We start from the raw sequence: 21,747 nt of genomic DNA on the forward strand, positions 1-21,747 counted from the left end.
TTTACCAGGGAACAGACTTTTGGCAAATAATCTGATGATCTAAAATACTGTTTGTTGGGCATATGTTAATGTTTGTATGTTGTATTAGTAGCAGTTGTTTTCTTACTCATTCTTGTTTGAAAACTTGGATGGTGGTTTCAAAGCTTGTGCTGCTTGGACCTAGCCTGTACCTGTAGTTAGCCAGAAAAAGCAGACTCAGTCATTGGATTGTGTGTACAGAAAACTTGACTTGCTGGCAGTAAGACTTTGTGGGTTTGTTGTGTTTTTTTTTTTTAACTTGCCCAAATAGTAATTCCAGGAGAGGGTCAGAATTTATTTTAACGTCCTTCACTCCAGAGACCAGTATGTGTATGTGTTATTTTAATCATGGTTAGACAGTTTTCCTGATGACTGCCTCCCCAATAATTCGCTCTGCTGTGTCCCTTGTGAAATGCATGGGAGTGGATGGAAAGGCACATAAAAAGGAAGCGTCTGTAGCTTTTTGGCTCTAGTGTAAATTAGGCTTTCACTGTCTAATATTACTGGTCTCCTTTCCAGTTCCAGAAATGGCTACAAGCCCAGGAATAGCGTAGAAGTTGCCACAGCTAAACTCCCTACTGCTACCTGAGTTGCCTTAATGAAAGGTGGTGTCAAGATTGGTTTGGATGATGCAGGCTACTTTCTAGAGTGAGGAGTCTCAGTTTGTGAGTTGAGATTCACAGGCCTTGCCTCTGGTGATTTGATACTCTGACAAATCAGTTTCCTCTTTTGTATGTGGAAAGCTGTTAGATGATCTCTGGGGTTCTTTCAGCTTGAAAATTCTATTGATTAAACTGGATTTGGCCATTTTTCTTACTTCAGCTTCATAAGCAGCAGCAGAATAAGGAATTTAATGGAAACATCATGGCCAATTTTCATAAGGGCTTACTGGCTCAGACGTTAAAACGTCTGCCTATAATGCGGGAGACCCAGGTTCAAACCCTGGGTCGGGAAGATCTCCTGGGGAAGGAAATGGCACCCCACTCCAGTACTCTTGCCTGGAAAATCCCACGGATGGAGGAGCCTGGTAGGCTACAGTCCATGGGGTCACAAAGAGTATGACACGACTGAGCAACTTCACTCTCACTTATTCTTTATTTGAAAGATTCTTAATTAATTGTTCTCTCACATGTCTTTCAGAATTAACTTAGAATAACATGGAAATAAGGTCTGCTTGTATTTTTATTTAAGAAATAAAATCTTAACCATTCATGTAGCTTTAACCAAAATAACTAAAGCTTACACTTTAGTTAATGAGGGTTGTCTTTGCGTAAGAATAATTACTTTGTAGCATATCACATCATATCCACACCAGTTTCTCTGTTGCAATTATAGTTTGAAAATGGAGCCTTCCAAATTTCTAAGTTTTTTCCTCCTAAAAAGTATGTCCTCATCTTTCATTAGTTCTGTTTAAAAGTCTTTCTTAGGTGGTACATTTTCACCCTGACTCATGTCAAAATTGTGAATGACTAAAACCTCCATAAGATTCTATTAAAATAATCTAGACTTACTGAAGATTTTAAGAACTTTCTTACCTGCGTAACAATTTGTTTTTTGTTTTTGGTAGAATTGGTTTCTTCCCTAAGTTTTATGAGTTTTTTCCTACCATTAAAACACAATGCAGATAGATTTCTTATTAGGCACATTTATGTAAAAATATTAGGCACATTAATGTAAAAATATTAGGCACATTTATGTAACTAGAAAGGTCATAGGTTTTAGTGATATTTGGAAGATTATACTGCAGAATTGTAATGTTTAAAAGCTATCAATTGACTGCTATGTTCCAGGTCCTAGGCTAGATGCTTTGCATCTCTTATCACTATTGCTGAGACTAAACTCTGCAGGATGGTATTCTTATATCTGTTTTACAGATAAGGGACCAGAGACTTTTAAAAAGTAGAGCAGAGTTCTAAACAGATCTGGCCCAAAAAAGCCCTGCTCTTGTTTAATCCCAGAGATGAGACAAAAATGCTGATCTCATAAAATGAAAGTAAATTTTTTGTTCTATAATTGTTGATTTAACTAATAATCACAAGACAATCTTGCCATACTTCAAATTGCCCACTGCCCAGGTGGTGGCAGCATGTCTCAAAGAGCTAGTGTGCTGTAGGTTTTCTCCAACCTTGCCAGTTGATTTGCTTCTTCATCCCACATACATCCATGACCTGTCTGTTAATCTCTACTTCTCTCTTGGGCACTTTCACTGCTATTAGACCAACCCATCAGTGATTCACTCCATCTTCCATCCTCCCTTCCGCCTCATCTTCTGAATGGGTCATACTCTGCCAGTTTGCTTTCAGCCTATCCCAAGGACAGAGGAGCCTGGCCGGCTGCAGTCCATGGGGTCACAAAGACACAACTGAGTGACTAACACTTACTTCGTTGCTTATTTTCCCTACAAAGAAAGCATCACCAAAGTATTATTTTTTGGAAATTTCAGTAACGCAAAGACTTTTTTTTCCTTCAAATATTGTTAGTTTTCACCCATTGTTAAATGTAATTTGGCAAAAGCACGTTGTAAACTAAATAATTGGCTAATATTATTATGAAATACTTGTTTAAATTAGAAGACATGTGTCTTAAATGTAATGGGATATACCAGTTAAGAAAGTAATGAAAAGCTTTTAAAAGAATTTGTCTTCAAAATAAGAAGATTCAGTAGGAAGCAGTGAAAGGTCATATGATTTAGAAGGGTGTGTGTGTGTATAAGTGTGTATAAGAATAGCTAAACCTACCTTAGCCAAAAATTTCTTGAAACATTGTCCTTGCAGGGCTACTTCCTAGAGATTTCAAATCAGATGGTACCTCACAGAAGCCCTCTCTACCCCTATTTTATTTTTCTCACAACACTTCAATCTGACATCTTGTTTACTGGTTTATTGTTTATCTTTTCCCTGCTAGAATGTAAGCTAGATGAGATCAGTTACCACAGTACCTAAAATATTGTTTTGAATAATTGATTCCAAGATACAACATTACCACTTACAAATAAAGCTGTTAGTGTTTGAATGAATCATGAAATAATCTAAATCCTGGGAATCTGTGAAGCTAATGTTAAAGTATCAAACTGTCATTGTATATTTTGAAAGAAATAAGGGATGCCTCAGTAAGGTTAGGTCCCAGAAAAGATTAGTAAATAAGATGTTTTGGAAAGATAAAAATAATTGTGGTTATCTTGTTAATGAAAGAAGACTAGTTGCTTAAGGATTTCCAAGTATGTAAAAAGTATGTTCAAGGAACCTAGTGATTCATCATCTTCATTGGTAAGATAAAAGGAATTAGTCCTAGACTGTAGGTGCTAAGATTTAAGATACCAACAAGCTAGACTAGAGATCTAAATAGAGATCTTTGAAAATGAGGTTAGAGTATATATTATGCAGGCTAGATGCCCTCTCTTGATATTTCCCAGCTTTATGATTCCCAATGCAGATTGCAAGAGAAAGATAGCAGATGCTTATCTCATTGATTATTCCTTGCTGCCTGTGGCCTTATCTGCACATTTAAAAAACTTTTCAGTCTGTTTGAATGATATGCATTGATACTTTGGGTAGTTTATAGAACTTTTTAAACGTGATTAAACATTGAGTGTTCTACCTTCTTAACATTGCAACTGTTTACACTTCTATATCTCCAGAATGTATTCTGCATGCACATACAGCAAACTAATTCCCTGTAATTAGAGGGCACCCTTTTGGAAGGGTAAAATTTTTATTAAATTCTTTTGAAGCCTAGAGTTGCAGTCCTATTAAAGTTGTGGGAGACACTAAGCTTTCCTACTGAATCTAGAAGTTCAGATATTAGGCTTATCCCTAAATGATATAATAATATTAGCCATATCAGGTCACCTTTAATTTCTGTGCTAAGGTCTCCTAGCCATTAAATGGGAGTTGTTGTCCAGTTGAGAAAACTAACCCATGTGTAAGAATCCTTCAATGTAAAGACGATGTGTATTGCAAAAGCAGCCCCTAGCAGCATCACCTTCACTGAGTAGCCATTTAATTTTATACATTCCACCTTCACCTAAGCAAACTACTCAAAGTAACCATATCAAACATAACCATATTTGCTGTATGATATTGTCAGGTATGTTGGCCTCTGTGTCATACAGTGCCCTTTATATATAAAGTCCCATTTAAGATATTTTAGAATGTGATTCTAAAAAAGAATTTTGGAAGCCACTTTTTCATTGGAAGAATATTTCCTCTCTTCCATTTGACAGGAAGCTCAGGAGCCAAATTTGAAATTCATGTTTAATATCCATCTGGACTTACATGCTTACATTTCTTTTTGAATGTATTTTTCTTAGAACAGGTATTCTGTACCTGTCGTTATGGTATATGTTCATGGAGTAAGATACCTCAAGTCCCTGGTGAAATAAGGCACAAGTATAATATGCCTGTAGTTCAAGTGTTTGAAACCTAGAACATAGCATAGATGTTTGATATGTAACAGTAGTTATTTGGTAGTAAAACTCTTCCACTGCTTCCAATTTTTCTGTTTATTTTAAAATCTTGTGCTATAATCATATCATTCAGAACTAGGGGACATAGGAAATCATTGTTTAGAATTGCATCCCAAAGTCTAGTTCTAAAAGCTAGCTTGTGCTGTTAATAGCCCTCAGAGTATAATGTGTATATTTGGAATCTAGTTTTAAAAGTGAACAAAAATTTACTGGTTCCAGGTTATAAATATAGTTCCCTAAACCGTCATTTAGAGACATATCCTAGTCACAAATTCATAAATTGCTTTTGCTGAGTTCACGGCTTAACGTTTTTAGGGTTTAAGTCAGGAAGTGAAACAGTCTGAAATCCAAAAACTCCTTTCTGATTCACATATGTCCTCTTGAAGTATAATAAATAGTTGAGGTGCAAAAGATTAGTTTCTGGAGGCTTTGAATTTAGAGTTCTTAATTTTTAGAATTGACCTTGATAGCTGATTTTCTGTCCTCTGTAATAAGGAAATAATAATAATACCTGCCTTCATATAGGAAGTTGGACCAATGTCCTCTTGAGATTCTTTTCATCTCTAGGTTTCAATACTCTATTGTAGGCTTTACTGCAATTGTAGACTATTATTATTAATGAATATAGATGTAGAAGAATCTTATTTAATCTCCTTCTAGGTACATAATTGATCATGTTGTGTGGACCAAAGAGATCATTTAATATTTCTATGCCTAGTTTCCATGTCCATAATGTGGAAGTAATAATACCTGGGGTTTTTTTTGCAATACTAACTAGTCAAGAAACATGTAACCTTTTTATACAAGGTTGAATTCTATAGAATTCATTTGTAAGTTGATTCTTGGGAGCTTACACAGATTTCCAGGGAATAGCGGTTAAGTTCTTCATATAGCTATTTGACACAGAGCACAGGTTGAAAAAAGTGCCTCTGCATAAAAATAGTAGACGATAATTCTCACTACTAGTAATAAAATAATAAAAATTAAATGAATCTTTGTTTCCTTGTACCACAGTAAGATTTTATAAAGAGTGGTAATGATTGTAAATAGTGGAAATGAATTTGTCTGAGTCCGTTTTTTTTTTTTTTCCAGTTTTTGTATCCTAAAAGGTATGAGTGCTTTGTCAGCACTTTCCGATCATCTTACCATGTATGCAGTCTAGAAATCACTGTTTGTTGCTTTCAAGTCTGTTAAACCCTTTTATACTACAAGAAACTATAGCTACATATGGGCCTATAAATTATTCATGTGTGTATGCAATGCATATGGAATATATTCATACACACTAATCTGTGATGTGCCCCTCTCCCCACTTTACTGTCTGTGGAATGAAGTACAGTCTCCTTGAAGAAGGAAAATGATTTTTCCAGTCTGATCCAACCTACTGTGTAAATTTTCAACATAATAGAGCATTTATTTCAGACCTCTGCAGCTCCAAAAAACTCCTTACTGCAGTGGTGGACAATATAGACTGGAACCAAACTACCTGGTTTGAATCCCAGCTCTGCCTCTTGCTAGGTTGAAGAGATGGCTGTGAGAATGCACCCCACAGACTCCCACTACAAGGAGCTTAGTTGTCCAAGGGCCCCATCACTACTTTTGTGCTCAGTAATGGCTTCTTGCATAGCTCAGTGACTGAATGTGATAGAGATACTGAGGCCTGTTTCTGGGAGACAGAAGACTCTGATGGCCAGTGAGGGGTCAAGGACTCCTCCATTGTCTTGCCAAGCCTTCCTTAAGCTACAGCACAGTCTAGGATACTTCCTCCCCTCTCACTTGCATCATGGCATGACAGTTTACCCAGTCTTGCCCAGCTCTTTCCCCATTTTCTCTCACAGATATTTCCTGTAATAGAAATCTTACACATTTAATCCCATCTTGGCTTCTGGGATAGATAAAATTGGGATTCAGAGCAGGCTCATTCAACACCTGGCCAGAAGATGTCACCCTGGTGGGCAGTGGGGCACTGATCACCCCTGGCATAAAGTTGCAGATTAACTGTTAAGGTTTCACTAGTAGAGACTTGAGGAAAACTACAGTAAGTGTGATTATGTAGGTATTTGAAAAATAGGGGAGGAATGATACCTACAAGGACAACAGAGTTGGCTGATTACTGCTAAATTGTATTGGAGCACTGCTGAAGGAAAATGAGACACAGAGCTGTTAACAAACAGTTAACAGCTAAGTGTGAGCTGTAGAGCCTCTGTGACAGCTTATAGAGAGGCCTTTATCACCTGGAGTTGAAAGACAAGAGTTGGTTGAACTGCAAGCTGAAGAGCCTGCTGAGTCTTTGTGTCACAAGGCTCCAGAGACATTTGAGCATTGACAGTTTCTCCAAGGTGGTTCTGTTAATATGAAGGTGGGGAAACCTAGGATCCTAAAACATCCTAGATGGAGTCATCTGGATGGATGTCCCTGTGACTCCTTTTCCTTCTGGACCATCAGGGCTTGCAGAGGTAGCAGACTTTCTCTAGCAAACTCACATGTTTGCTGTGCTGGAAGGCAGAAGCCTCCTACCCACAAGGCAGTAGCCCTCCTCCTCGACCCTGCCCTCCTCCTTTCCCCCGTGTCAAGCCAATAATTAACCAATAACAAATCCAATGACTGGTAAATCCCAGCATAACCCAGCTGGGATGTGCTGGGCCTGATAAGGGAGGAAAGACTATTTTCCTAAAAATTTGCATGGTTTAACTGGCATTACTGGCAGGAACCAGGACGGAACTCCTGGGATTGGATTTTAAAGGTGTTTTTTTCAAAGGGGTGAGAATGTGAGATTAGATACATAGAAATTCATTGACTGAGGGGCACTTTCTGGGGTATAGGGGATTTAACACCCAAGAAGAACTCTGCTTTAGACTGAATGCATCTCCCCAAAATTCATCTCTTTAAACCTAATCCCCTGTGTGACCTGGAGGTAAGAGGCCCCAGACAGCTCGCCTCTCCTTTCCACCACGTGAAGACACAGCAAAGAGACAGCTGTTTGTGAACCAGGAAGTGGGCTTTCCCCAGACACCAAATCTGCAAGCACCTCAGTCTTGGACTTCCTGGCCTTCAGAACCGTGAGAAAAGTTTGTTGTTTAAATCACTTAGACAATGGTCTTCTGTCATAGCTGCACAAACGAAGTTAGACCCTGATGTTCAGGGAAAACTTGCTAAGGGGATGGATTTTAGAAACCGTGGGGAAAAGCCCATTCTCAGCAAAGTGAGAAACGTCTGAATGGTACTGGCAGACTGTAGAGGAGGAAGAGGCTGAGCACAGCGGCATGCCGGAACAGAAGCTCCATCGGAGGGTACACCATTGACCCGAGGTCGTCAGGAACACAGTGGTGAGAGAAACACCAACATCACTAAGTTTGCAGGCCAGAGATGGAGGTAGGAGAAGCAGCCACAGAACTGGCTCGTTAACATCCAAGGGAGTAACAGGGCCCTGTAGAAATAGAGGCCAGGTGGTGTTGCTTAACTGCCAGAAACTAGAAGGCCACAATTACCATAATGACTGGCAAGGTCATTGCAGCCAAAGGAGCTTGACTCAAGAGGAGTTGTGGAGACAGCTAATAGGGAATAGCCTCCCTAGGGGGAAAATAGATGGGCTGTCCACAATGGTGCTTATTAACATCTATTACCATTAAAAAAAAAAAAAAGAGCTGGAGGCTGAGGGTAGTCACTGTTATAAAAAAGTCATGATCCCTTGACTAGTTCCCAGGCCTAAGACTGTTGTCAGATCCAGAACTGAATATATTGATGGATTCCTAGGAGGAAGAATCCTACCAAACCCATGGCAAGTACATAAATACATGACAGTTTCCCTCAAAGGACTCTATGGCTACCTGTCTGAGTGACTATACCTTAGGGAAAGAATAGTCAGGTATTTTGAAGAATGTTGACCACAAGATCAGCACTGATGTTTGTATTCAGAGATCTAAAGCAGCATCACAGCCTTCCTGTTACAATGGGTGTCTACCAGACCAGGTTTCCGGCTCAAGTAGTTTCCTGGTGGGCCCACTGGATCCATGGACCCAAGAGTCATTTCCTAGGCCCCAATGCATAATTGAAATTGTTATTTGTGGCAGTTGGAATAACTGCTGCACTAGGTTCCCGGTCTGTGGAGGTGGGAGTTACTGTAGTGTGGGATTGCCAAGTGGAACCCTCTGAAACTTCCCGTTGCTCCTGCCAAGATGGTAAATCAGGCACTGCGTTGTATCTAGGGGAATGAAGATTAGTGTCACTACTAATTGCTTAAAACCTAATGGATACACGGGTGCTAATCCCAATCCTATGTCTTTGATTTGCCAGTCTGGTCCCTAAATAAACTGGATGGATCCTGGAGAATTACTATAGACTACTGCAGACAACCAAATAATGGCCTTCATCACAGCAGCCGTTCTGTGGTGGAACTCACTGATAGAACAGATTTAATAAGGGCTCAGATACGTGGAACGTCATTGATTTGGCAATATCTTTTTTTTTTTTTGGTGTTCTAATTGGAAAAGAGGATCAGAAACAATTCACTTTCACCAAGAACGGTGACTTGAGTTTTGCTTCGGGGCTATATTAACTCTCCCAATCTCAGTCGTAATATGAAGAAATACGAACCACTTAAATATCCCTCAGAACACTACATTGGTCCATTTTTATTGACAACATCATGCTGATTGGACAGATAAGCAAAAGGTAGCTAGCATGCCAAACATCATGGTTAAGATACAGGCACTACAGAGCATGGGAGATAAACAAGAAGCTCCAGGGACCAGACACTTCAGTAAAGTGTTTAGAGTTCCAGTGGTCAGAGGAGTGCCAGGACATCCCCTCTGAAATGAAAGCCAAATTGCTGCATCTTACAGCATTTACCACAAAGAAGGAAGTAGGTACTTTCTAGGCCTCTTTTGCTTCTGGGATCAACACATTCTACAACTGGGAATAATGCTCTGGCTCACATGCCAGGTGACAAGGAAGGGGGCCAGCTTTGAATAGGGCTGAAAACAGAAAAGGGCTCTGTGACAGTTCCTGGCTTCAGTGTAAGCAGCCCTGACTAACATTTGGACCATATGATCCAGCAGATCGTGGTGGTATCAGTGATGGGAAAAGATGCAGTGCAGAATTTATGGCAAGTCTACTGGAAGAATCATGACACAGACCCTTGGGATTCTGAAGCACAGTCATGCCATCTGCAGCAGATAATTGCATGCCCATTGAGAAACAGCTCTTGGCATACCACTGTGCCCTGTAGAGACTGATCGTTTGACCACTGAACAGTAAACCTATCCATTCCCTCAGTCCCTTTTCAACTGAGTGACGGATTTGCTAACTCCCATCATGCCATTTATATTTGTTGACATTCTAATAAACAGTGTTTCCCTTCTCCGTCACTCATTTATTTATAACAGATGGATTCATGAATTCTTAGTTAACAGATTAAAATCCACTGCCATCATTATTTATTTTGATGTTCTCATTGTCCTAGATTTGATCAATGGGAGTGCCAGTCCTGTGTGAGTCAGGAGCCCCAGATGTGTCATGTCTTCCTCATTCTTTGAGCCCTTTCTTACTTTTTGGTGCAACCAGATGCTCGCAGCTCAACTTGTACTTTCCCTGCCCCAGCTCTCGAATCAACCATCTCTTCAAGGATCTCTGCTTTCTTTTCATGGAGAATGGTATCCAAGAACCATGATCTGAGTGGTAGGTTTGCGCATTGCTCCTGTTGTGTCATTGCTTATAGTTCCTCTCAGCAGACAGATATACATACGAATGCCTGTATTTATCTCTATACCAGTTTAAAGCTACCAGTTTATACAGATTCCTTCAATTGCAGTCTATCACTACGTTTTAATCTGTCCTTTTTTCATATTTGTAACTCCTTCAGAAAGAAGCCTGGCTTCTGTTCTCCTCAGTGTATCCTGTAGCTCAAGCCTAGAACACATGAAAGGTAGTTTTGAAATTGCTAACTCATACTACTGTGAAAAAGAAAAAAAAAATTACCAGATTTTTAGATAACCTGTCTGTTTTCACCAGCCTTTCAGCTTAGCAACTGGAAAAACCATCTTTTAAGTAAGGTTAATAAATTCAAACTTAAGCCCCAAATAAGCATGTCTAGGCCACAAATACTGAATGGCTCTGGGTATGAGTGGTTAAAGGGCTTCAACAGTCCAGGTCACTAGTTTTGATCCTTAAGTCTGCTATAATTCACAGTGGTTGAAACAGAATTGTTTATGTTGGGTAATAGTAGCTGATCATGGCTTTATTGTCCATGTCTTAGTATAATCATATGAAGAATTGCCACCTAAGCTAAAGCAAGGAGTGGATTTCCCCTCAATGGTGCTGTTTTATTTTTCTGAAAACAAACTACATAGATTGTAAGTTATTTCTGCCCATGTGTAAAGCACAATTTCTCAGTTACATCTTTTATAGCCTTGCATTATGATCATATTCTTTTAAAAATCACATCAAGTTTATGAGCTACTAATATTTTTGAACAAATATTTAGGAAACAATTCAAGGAAAAGGTGCTGTCAAGGGCAGTACTCAATCTGGAAGGCCAGCACTTGCTCTCTGCACCAAAAACCCATTGATTTTTGGGAGGTGGCATTTTGAAGTTAGAATATAAATTAAGAGTTTAGGATTTCATGCAAGCGTGCTATCAACATCAGGTTCAAGAATGCTAAGTCATTTGTGCCTTAACACAGGTTTCTTTTTGCTTTATTTGTATAGTTTTTCTAAATATTGCTAAGCAATTTCAGCTTGCCATCTTAGCATTAATGGTGAGTAGTCCAAACATAAAAAGAAGCAAAATCTTTAGTATTGACAAGATCTATGAGGAAGGCTTAAATTTTGGTTCTTAAGATCAGTATTCAATATTGTCCAATATATTGGCTTTTCCTTCCAAAGTATGAAGTAAAATTAAAGTTGAATGTTCTGATCAAGGTAAAGTCTGTACATTAAGTTGCCAATTTTGCTCAGTATTTACCTTTAGATTTACTGTTACCTGCCCTCCACTAAAATCAAAATTTATGTTAAATCCTTAAAGTGGCCTATCTTCTGTGAATTTGTATGACTGGGAAGATGTTCGGGGGAAGAAAGAGGAGCACTGTCTCTGAAAAGCACATTGATGTATTTCATAAAGCCATATGAAGTCTGGAGTTACACAAACTGACCTGCCTTGATATTGCTCTGTGTGTGTGTGTGTGCACGTGCCTAGTCATGTCTGACTCTTTATTGTCCCATGGACTGTAGCCCTCCAGGCTTCTCTATCCATGGAAATTTCCCAGGCAAGAATACTGGAGCTGGTTGCTGTTTCTTACTCCAGGGGATCTTCCAAACCTAGGGACTGAACCTGCATCTTCTACAGCTCCTGCATTGGCAGGCAGATTATTTACTACTGTATCACCTGGGGAGCCCCATTGTCTGGTATAAATGGCCTTAAATTAATGCATCTATAGTTAGATAATAAAACCAAAAAAATATAAATTTATTATTAGAAAGTACACAGGTCAGTTTACTTTTAGTTCATCTCTGTCAAAGCAGGTTGGATCAGTTTTACAAGAAAACCAATGGTGCGCATACTCCTAATGTTAAGACCGACAGGTTGGGATTCCTTTAAGGTAGGTTAATTTTTAAGCCAGGTATCATTAAATGTCTGTGGTAGGCAGCTTCTGAGATGGCTCCCAATGATACCCACTTCTGGCATCCATGCCCTTGTTAGTCTCTCCTGTTGAGTTTGGGGTAGACCTAACACATACTTCTGATTAATAGAGTATAGCAACAGTATGGGATGTCAGTTCCAGCCAGATTAGTGTACAGGAAGATTCTGGTTTCTATCTAGCTCGCCCTCTCCTGGCTCTCCTGCTTGCACTCTTTAAAGGAAACAGATTCCCAAGCTCTGAGCTGCCCTGTGGAGAGGCAGGGGAACTGAGGAGCGCTTCTGGCCACCAGACCGTGAGGGACCCCAACAAAAGCACACTCATGGATGTGGATGGAAGCTCTCTTTCACCGTTTAGGCTTGAGATGGCAGCAGCCGCAGCTGACAGCAGGAACGCAGTCTCTTGACTGAGAAACCCTGAGCGCTGCTGTGCCCCTGTTTCTGACAAAAGAAGTTGTGAGGTACTAAGTTTTGGTCATTGAAAGCTACTAAATATTGGAGTAATATGTTACTCAACCCTAGATAATCAATACAGTGTCCTCTTTAAAAATAAAAACTCACAAAAGACCACAAGCCTCATGTGCTCGGGATACAGTTTTAACGAGCATTTCCTGAGAAATAATTTAACACAGGGGTTTTCAAGAACTAACAATGTTAGAAACAATAGGGAAGTTTTAAAAAAAAAAACACAGGTGCCTGGGTTTGCCCCCAAAAAATTCAATTTGAAATGGTTTGGGGGTGGGGTCCAAGCCTCAGTCTTTTAAAAAAGTTCCCCAGGCAATTCCAGTGAGTAAATGAAGAAAGTGTGACTTACACGAAATCAACATATTAAGCCCTTCTGAGTGACAGATATAGGTGACATAACTCTGAACAGGATAAGGAGCTCGCCCTTCATTCACAGGTTGGGAGAGAAGACCAATGTGTCAACAGCAACAGCACTGTGGCAAACACTCCAGGAGGGTTATGCACAAAGTGATACAAGAAGCACAGAAAAGGAAACACACCTAACTCGGCCTGATAAAGTCAATAAAAGGCTTGACAGAGAAAAAGCTAATTAGCAAGAACTTGGGGTGGAGGGGGCATTACAGGCAAAAGAAAACCAGGTAAAGATACCAAGTTGGTAAAGAATAAGCAGGGAGATGGTATGTTCATATTTGAATAATAGGAGCTCCAGAAAAAATTTCAGGGAGGGGAGAGTTGACAGAACACAAAACTAGGGTATAGAAACCAGTGAGGATGAGGACGTGACCCCTGAGGATGATGTACGGAGAGAAGGATTACTTTGCTATTCAGGATACATAATGAATGGGACTTGGAAATAGGCCCTGAAACACAGAGGGAGGAGCCAGTGATGACTCCCAGGTCCTGGCTTGGCTGTTGTGTGGGTGGTAGACGTAACTCTGGCAGCAAATATGGGGGAAAGGAAAGGGAAGTCGCTCAGTCGTGTCCGACTCTTTGCGACCCCGTGGACTGTAGCCTACCAGGCTCCTTCGTCCATGGGATTCTCCAGGCAAGAATACTGGAGTGGTTTGCCATTTCCTTCTCCAGGGGATCTTCCCGACCCAGGGATCGAACCCAGGTCTCCCACATTGGAGGCAGACGCTTTAACCTCTGAGCCACCAGGGAAGTCCATAAGGAACAGCCAAAGGCAGGGAAATGAAGAGCTCAGTTTCAGACTTAAGTTTAAAGACTCTGAAGAAACAACTGGTTGCCATTTGGCATTAGAAAGGAAAGGAAAGGAAAGTCGCTCAGTCGTGTCCGACTCTTTGCGACCCCGTGGACTGTAGCCTACCAGGCTCCTTCGTCCATGGGATTCTCCAGGCAAGAATACTGGAGTGGTTTGCCATTTCCTTCTCCAGGGGATCTTCCCGACCCAGGGATCGAACCCAGGTCTCCCACATTGGAGGCAGACGCTTTAACCTCTGAGCCACCAGGGAAGTCCTTGGCATTAGAAATGAACACCAAATTGCCATGTCGCTTGCCAGAAGAGCACATCTTTGTGGATGTTTTTTGTGTCTTTGGAAATAATCAAGAACACAGCTCCTGTTTTATCTCTGCGTTTTGATGATTTGCAGTCAGTTTTCAATAAGATCAGAAAGATCTTGAGAATTAGCTATATTGGCTTTTAGAAAGCATTCTATTTCACTAAATTAAACAAACCTTTAAAATCGACTGTATTGACTTCTTTTGACTATGGGGTTTTGTCCATTGGCTACATTTCACTCATATCACACACTTCTTGTAAGCCTTTACCCCACTTCCCTCTTAGGCGAGTAATGCCTTGGTTTGCCCAACTATTAGTAGAATTTTGAACTGACATCAGATTGCATTGTGTTATGAGGTGGGAAGATTCTGATGTTGACATCCACATATCCTCATTATGATCTGGTCATTGTTTTAATTTCAAAGGAGCAATACATTCAGCTCACTACTTCAGTCTGTTTAAAGCACGTTAACCTCGTGTATCAGAGTGAAGTTACATGTTCTTGCTATGAATGTGCTCTCCAGTGTCAATCTACTCACCTGTTGTGGGTTCTTCTTTTTAAGGAGCAGAGATATCTAGTATCCTCATTATTCACTGTTGATCAACTGACATTTTAAACTTTTAGAACTCTTCTTTCCTCTCTGGTCTGGACATACGCCCCCACGGGAGGCAGAGAAGCCACAGGGAAATACAACTGAATCTAACTGTGAAAGCAAGGATTGCGCACTGCTTGTCAAGCCTGCCTTGAGGCTGGTGTAAAAAAAAAATGCTGATGTCCGCATAGCATGTATCTCTAAGTAAATCAAACCTGTAATTCAACTTGGCTGCCTCTAAGTCATTTTGATTCCTGCCAACAAGAACATTAATGAACTTAGTATCTCTACAGGTTTATTCATGTGTAAGACCCAATTCCTTATTCCTCATTCCAGCAGCTGCCTCTGCTCCATCTGATAAAGTGGAAAGTTGGAATAGGTCACACAAATCCAGCTCATTTCTTAAGCCCAGATTATTGTAGGCAGTGTTCTATAAGTTGTCTGTCTGGTTTTAGGATAGAAAACAAAGTTTCTAGGACTTGTATCTGAAAAAAGAAATCCATGCACTAGTAATTCTTGTCATGAAGAAACATTTTATGAAATTCAGCTTATTCATGCCTCTATTCTTCCTACTTTTATTCTCCTTTTGACGATGATAAATAATTCAGTTATATTATGCAGTACTTTTGCTTTTCAACCTTGGTTTACCTCTATGGATTTACACTTGTGAGTGTATTCCAGAACACCTAGTACTTCCATGGATTTCCCAAAATGTCATGAGACTGATATACGAAGTATAAGAAAATGGTCATGAATCTAATTTGTCAAAAAAAATTTAACTTAAAAACATAAAAATACATAGACTGGTTGTTCATAAATTTGTTCACAGACTAGAATCACTTATATCTCTTTAAAATTCCAGAACCCAGGCAGCACGCAGACCAATTAAGTCACCTTCTGGAGATGGGACACAGGCATCAGGAGTGTTTTCACTCCCCAGGTGATTCCAACATGCAGACCAGCGTGGAGACCACTGATCTCGGCAACTCTGTTACTTCATGATTTCAACAAAACCCAACTGCGGCTTCTCCTAGACTGCTGACTCTGCCCTTGATAGGGGTTCTCTACTGTGCAGCTTCTCCATCAACTTAGTCAACTTTGAATTTAAGCAAGGCCACTGCCTGAGAGGTAATTCAATCACTAGCAGCAGCAATTAAAGAGTTAAAGGCCAGAGATGGTTATAAAATAGTTGATTCCAAAGTTTTTAAAGTTATTGATATTTGCTGAAATTTTTCCTGTTAGTGTTTTGTGTCTCAGATTTTCCTGTTCCTTTTTCACACACTGATAGTTTCTCATGCAGTTAGTTTTATGAAACTCTGGTCCACTAGGGTTACATGTTTTTGTTTTTTCATGCTTTGGGCTATTGTTTTTTGGTTTTGTTTTGTTTTGTTTTTAAAAGTCCTTCTTTGACTTAGTCATTTTTAAAATATCTAACTCAGAGGGGATTATGCATTGAGTGAGAATTGGTTTTTTTGCCTTGTTTAACTCAGTTTGACACAAAAATAACTATTTAAAGTCTTGTTTTCTATGTCCACATAGCACATTGCTTAAGCAATCACTGGCTATCCAGAAACTGAAGGAAGCTGGATTTTACCCTTTTAAAAAAATGGAAATATAGTTGATTTATAATATTGTGTTAATTTCTGCTGTACAGCAGTGATTTAGTTATATATATATACATTCTTTTTTTTCAGCTTGATTTAAATATAACAACAACTGTTTACTCACAGGTGGTGAATTTACGTGGTTGACACCCTTTATCAGAACTCAGAACTCCAGAATTTGTACAAATAACCACCATACTGGCTTACACAATTTTAAAGCTAATAGTATAAACTGATAAAATGATGGTTTTGCTATATGCTTATATATATCTTGAGAGAGATTAATTAAAGGAAATAAAATAGCAGTTGAAGCTGCTGGATGGTTGAAATTATCTGAATAAGTGTGATCTTGACTTTAATGAATTAATAAGTAAGCTTCTTGCTGTAAGTATCTGATTAATTTTAAGCCACATTTGATTTAGAAACAATTTACACTTAATTTATGGTCTAGTGTTCAATTAAAATCATCTATACTATTACGTGCAGGCTCTCAATCCTGTTCATGCACTGGTTATGTCCCTTTTCCGTCACTAACTACCACCACTGAGTCATACAAAAAGGAAGCATATGTCTGTGATCTAATTTCTCATAATATTTTTCAGCTGGAACCTTTTGGGAAAACGCTTGCTTAGAAGATGCATGTGTTTTTTACTCAGAGTTTATTCTATCAGTAATCGTTTGGGAGGGGTGAATGAGACAAATGACAACGCATATGTGTCTAATTAAAAACAAAAGACTGGGATGTTACAGTTATTTCCTAAAATCACTTTTTTCACATGAAGATTTTAGATGAGTCATTATCAGGGAAACTGAGGACCACTGGGGTGTGTTGAAAGCACACCAGCCATGGACTCAAAAGGCCTGGGTTTGAATTCTGGTGACTTACAAATGTAAGGCAGATTATTTTTATCCCTCCTCTGTTAAAACTACTTTTTAATACATGAAGTTTTACATTTGGTCCCAGAAAAGATTTTTTTCTGCCCCTAAAAGAAATTATATACTGTATGTCAGTATGTCAGTTTTTAAATTTCATTGTAAGTGAGGGAAAAAAGTGAAAGTGAAAGTGTTAGTTGCTCGGTTGTGTTCAACTCTTTGCAACCCCATGGACTGTAATGCACGATGCTTCTCTATTAGTGGAATTCCCCAGGTAAGAATACTGGAGTGGGTAGCCATTCCCTTCTCCAGTGGATCCTCCTGACCCTGGTCTCCTGCATTGGAGGCAGGTCCTTTACCATCTGGGTCATCAAGGAAACCTCTTAAATTTTGTTCTTATTGTAAATGTATAGTTCTATTTGGGGAAATATCTTTTGACATGTAGCATTTTTGAGCCAAGTAATGAGCTGTGTAATGTAGATATAACTTAGGTAGAATACTTCAACTTCATTATAAGATTGTCTTATAGCTCTATCTTTTTCCTTTACCTCTTGCAGAATGCATCCCTACTGTGTGTTAGTTACTGTTGTGTCTGACTCTTTTTGACCCCATGGACTGTATAGCCCACCAGGCTTCTCTGTCCATGGAATTCTCCAGGCAAGAATACTGGAGTGGGCAGCCATTCCCTTCTTTAGGGGATCCTCCCGACCCAGGGATTGAACCAAAGTCTCCTGCATTGCAGGCATCTTCTTTACTGTCTGAACTGCATTCCTAGTCTCCTTATTAAAAAAAAAAAAAAAAAGGAAGTATTAACTCAGGATGAAATAAAGCACAAGCCTAAAAAGAAATGCCTGTTTCCATTCAGTGTTTATATTTGCCAGGCTAAAGAGAGGCAAATAATTGTCTTGCCTTTAATGCCTTCATCCTGAACGTTATATTAAATAGTGTTGACCACATGTGACTTGAGCAGAATTGTTGGTTATTTTACCAAACTTTGGATCAAGGTTTGCTTGAAGCGAGCTGTGCTATGGATATAAATCTTTGGAAGATCAAGAGTGAATTGTTTTGCCCTCTACATTGTTTCCACCAAGATATTATGACTTAGTATTGATTTTGAAAAGTGAAATCTAACTTATGAGAGCACAGATCATATTCAGGTATTCTTAAATGTAAAATTGGTTTGGGCCTACCCAGGAGCTATGCAATAATAATGATCACAGAGGGGAGAACAAAGCTGCTGTGCAGATTTTTCTGTGCTCCTTTTAGAAAGTGTATCCTGGAAGACAGAGCTGGGCACTTGGTCATCCCAGTTTCTTTCTTGCATGACATGTTAAAGTTTGATATTGTCACTCCTAACCAAGGTTTGTATTGGGATCATTGCTGAAAGAGGCTTTGAGGATATAGTGTCACCAATATTTAGGTATTGTTATAGGTTTCATCCAGGGCAGCTGAAAAGTTAACAGTTACCTAGCACCCAATTAATTCAGGAGTATGGAGAAAAATAGTTTGATGAAGACTTAAGTTAGAAAACTCATTTTATAGGTGGACATGACTGGGTTAGCTCAGGGTTTTTGTGTGTTTTTGTTTCCTCCTTCAAAGAAGCAGAGTTTTTCTAAGATTAGAATCAACATTGCTGGTAGAAGTGGGAAACTTAGGGGCAGGCCATTAAAATACAGGTTCTCTGTGTCCCAGCTGTAAGGACAGGAAGATGCTCCTTTTTCTCAAGTGCTGCTTCTGCATAGTAATATCAGTAAGTTGTATCAATAGACAAAGGACAGTCTGCAATTCCACCATGAGGCAAAAAGCCACATTGTTGTTTAGTTAATAAGTCGTGTCCAACTCTTTGTGACCCCATGGACGGTAGCCCACCAGGATCCTCTGTCCATTGGATTTTCCAGGCAAGAATACTGGAGTAGATATGCCATTTCCGTCTCCAGGGGATCTTTCTGACCAGAAACCAAACCTATGTCTCCTGCGTTGGCAGGCTGATCCTTTACCGCTGAGCAAGCAGGGAAGTCCACGTAAGTCTTTCAAACTTTCAGATAACATTCATGATGGGGAATGGTATATTTTGGTGTAGTCTTAAGCCCTTACCTCTTTCATTTTTTAAGTATGTCTGTATTCTTTTGTGCTCAGCAGAGGCTGGAGGGAGGGAGGTGATAGGAGAAGTCTAATACAGAATCTCTCTTCTTTATGTCCCCTTGAAACCAATAGAGTTTAGTGTATGTATTATATACACATATGTATGTGTTTAATATTTAGTATAATAACCTGTGGGTTTTTTAGATGTGTTTTGCTCTGAAGTATAATATACACATAAAAAGTGATAATGTGACATGTAGAGTTTATGAATGGTTCTAAGAGTAACACCCCTTGTAACTGCTGCCCATGGTGAAGAAGAAGGAGGAAAAAGAGGAGAGGAGGAAGATAAGAATTAGACTTTCTTTCTAATCAGAACCTTCTCCTATACTCTTCCCTGAATAAGCTCTAGCTTTACTTTTTATGTAACCATTTCCTTCCTTGCTTTCTTTATAGTCTTGCTACTTTGGTGTGCGTGTCCATATGCACCAGATATATCCATATAGTTCAGTGTTGTGTGTTTGGGAACTTGATGTATTCTTTAGTCTTGCTTCTTCCATTTGTCATCCATGTTGTTGAGTGTAGCTGCAGTTTGTTGATTTTTATTGTTTTGTAGTATTCTTTTGTAAAAGTGTACCACAATTCATTGATCTATTCTGCTGTGTTGGACATCTGGGTTGATTACAGTTTGTCCCTCCTCAGTCATGTTGCCATGACTATTCTCATGCTATGCCTTTGTGCACAAGGCATGCACTTCTACTGGACACAGTCCTAGTCAATACAGATGAAAACATGACAGTGGACAGTGAAACTATCTTTTTCTAAACAAAATGTAGTGAGCCAGTAATCTAATGAAGGAAAACAACTGTTCTTTTGGTTATTCTAAGGTGGTGGGTGCTATCTGGACGCAGAGAAGGCCATTTCTATCAGGTGAATAAAAAGCAAAGGAATAATCCTAGATACTCCATTTAAGATTCATGTTTGCAAGTATGTTTCATCAACAAAATAAAATGTTTTACTTTTTAAGTTATCTCTGGTATTATTTCTTTTGTTGTTGTTGTTTAGTTGCTAAGGTGTGTCCAACTCTTTTCAACCCCATGGACTGCAGCACGCCAGGCTCCTAGGTCCTCCACTATCTCCCAGAGTTTGCTCAAATTCATGTCCACTGAGGCAGTGATGCTATCTAACCATTTCATCCTCTGCTACTCCTTTCTCCTCTTGCCTTCAATCTTTCCCAGCATCAGAGTCTTTTCTAGTGAGTTGTCTCTTTGCATCTGGTGGTCAAAGTACTGGAGCTTCAGCTTCACCAACAGTTCTTCCAATGAATATTCAGGATTGATTTCCCTTAGGATTGACTGGTTGGCTCTCCTTGCAGTCCAAGGGACTCTCAAGAGTCTTCTCCAACATCACAGTTCAAAAGCATCAATTCTTTGGCATTCAGCCTTCTTTATGGTCCAATTCTCACATGCATACATGACTACTGGAAAAACCATAGCTTTGACTATACAAACCTTTGTTGGCAAAGTGATGTCTTTGTGTTATTACATACTATTTAGGTTTGTCATAGCTTTTCTTCTAAGGAACAGGAGTCTTTTCATTTCTGGCTGCAGTCACCATCCACAGTGATTTTGGAACCCCCCAAAATAAACTCTGTCACTGTTTCCACTCTTTCCCCTTCTATTTGTCATGAAGTGATGGGATTGGATGCTATGATCTTAGTTTTTTGAATGTTGAGTTTTAAGCCAGCTTTATTCACTTTCCTCTTTAAACTTCATCAAGAGGCTCTTTAGTTCCTCTTCACTTTCTACCATTAGAGTGGTATCATCTGCATATCTGAGGTTGATATTTCTCCTAGCATTCTTAATTCCACCTTATGATTCATCCAGCCTGGCATTTCACATGATGTACTCTGCATAGAAGTTAAATAAGCAGGGTGACAATATTTCTAGAAATGTAAAATTAATAGGATGAAATGTCCTTAAATGTATCTCACATTTCTTTTATGTTCTTCATAGATCATGGCAATGCTAGAAAGATGTTAAGTCCCTACTAACTATGCATTGCCTGAATAAATATACCGTAGAGTAAAATTATTTGTGCAAATAGTTATAATTTCCAAGGGGCAGGCCCATAAAAGAGGAGAACAGTGGATTAGTTTAACTGAAGATTTTCTATTTTGAAAGCCTCTTTCCTGAAAAATATAGAATAATAGAGTGGATTAGTCAATCTTTTTTCTCCATACTTTTTCTTACCAAAATCATATATGTCCTAAGTGCAGACAATTATAAAGCATTTTAAAATTACAACTTGATCCTTTCGTTTGCCTTTTAAACAATAGACAAAATGGGCAGTACACTAACTTTACCACTTTTGATAGACCTGTGCTTCAAAGCATATATTTTAGACCTTAACTGATTTTGCTAGCTAAGGCTAGATCACAGTAAATTGATTTCAGTATCTTCCTGTTTTTTATGGCTTCATTCTGAAGCTTCAGTGGA

The 21,747-nt window shown here is 39.2% G+C and overlaps 1 protein-coding gene across 2 annotated transcripts in view; it reads left to right on the forward strand.

The window, feature by feature from the left end:
• NDUFAF2 (NADH:ubiquinone oxidoreductase complex assembly factor 2) overlaps nucleotides 1-21,747 on the forward strand; it is a 309,065-nt gene that overhangs the window by 168,515 nt on the left and 118,803 nt on the right. The window contains exons 6-8 of one of the 2 annotated variants that reach the window (XR_014063525.1): nucleotides 9,945-10,159; nucleotides 15,556-15,821; nucleotides 19,069-19,191. The gene's annotated coding sequence lies outside the window, so the exon portion shown is untranslated. Of the gene's footprint in view, nucleotides 1-9,944; nucleotides 10,160-15,555; nucleotides 16,632-19,068; nucleotides 19,192-21,747 lie in introns of those variants that run through there. The other variant, XR_014063524.1, reaches the window with a different exon arrangement.

This window comes from Giraffa tippelskirchi, chromosome 8, assembly GCF_054371585.1.
Source record: "Giraffa tippelskirchi isolate mGirTip1 chromosome 8, T2T-mGirTip1v1.2.pri, whole genome shotgun sequence".
Taxonomy (NCBI): domain Eukaryota; kingdom Metazoa; phylum Chordata; class Mammalia; order Artiodactyla; family Giraffidae; genus Giraffa; species Giraffa tippelskirchi.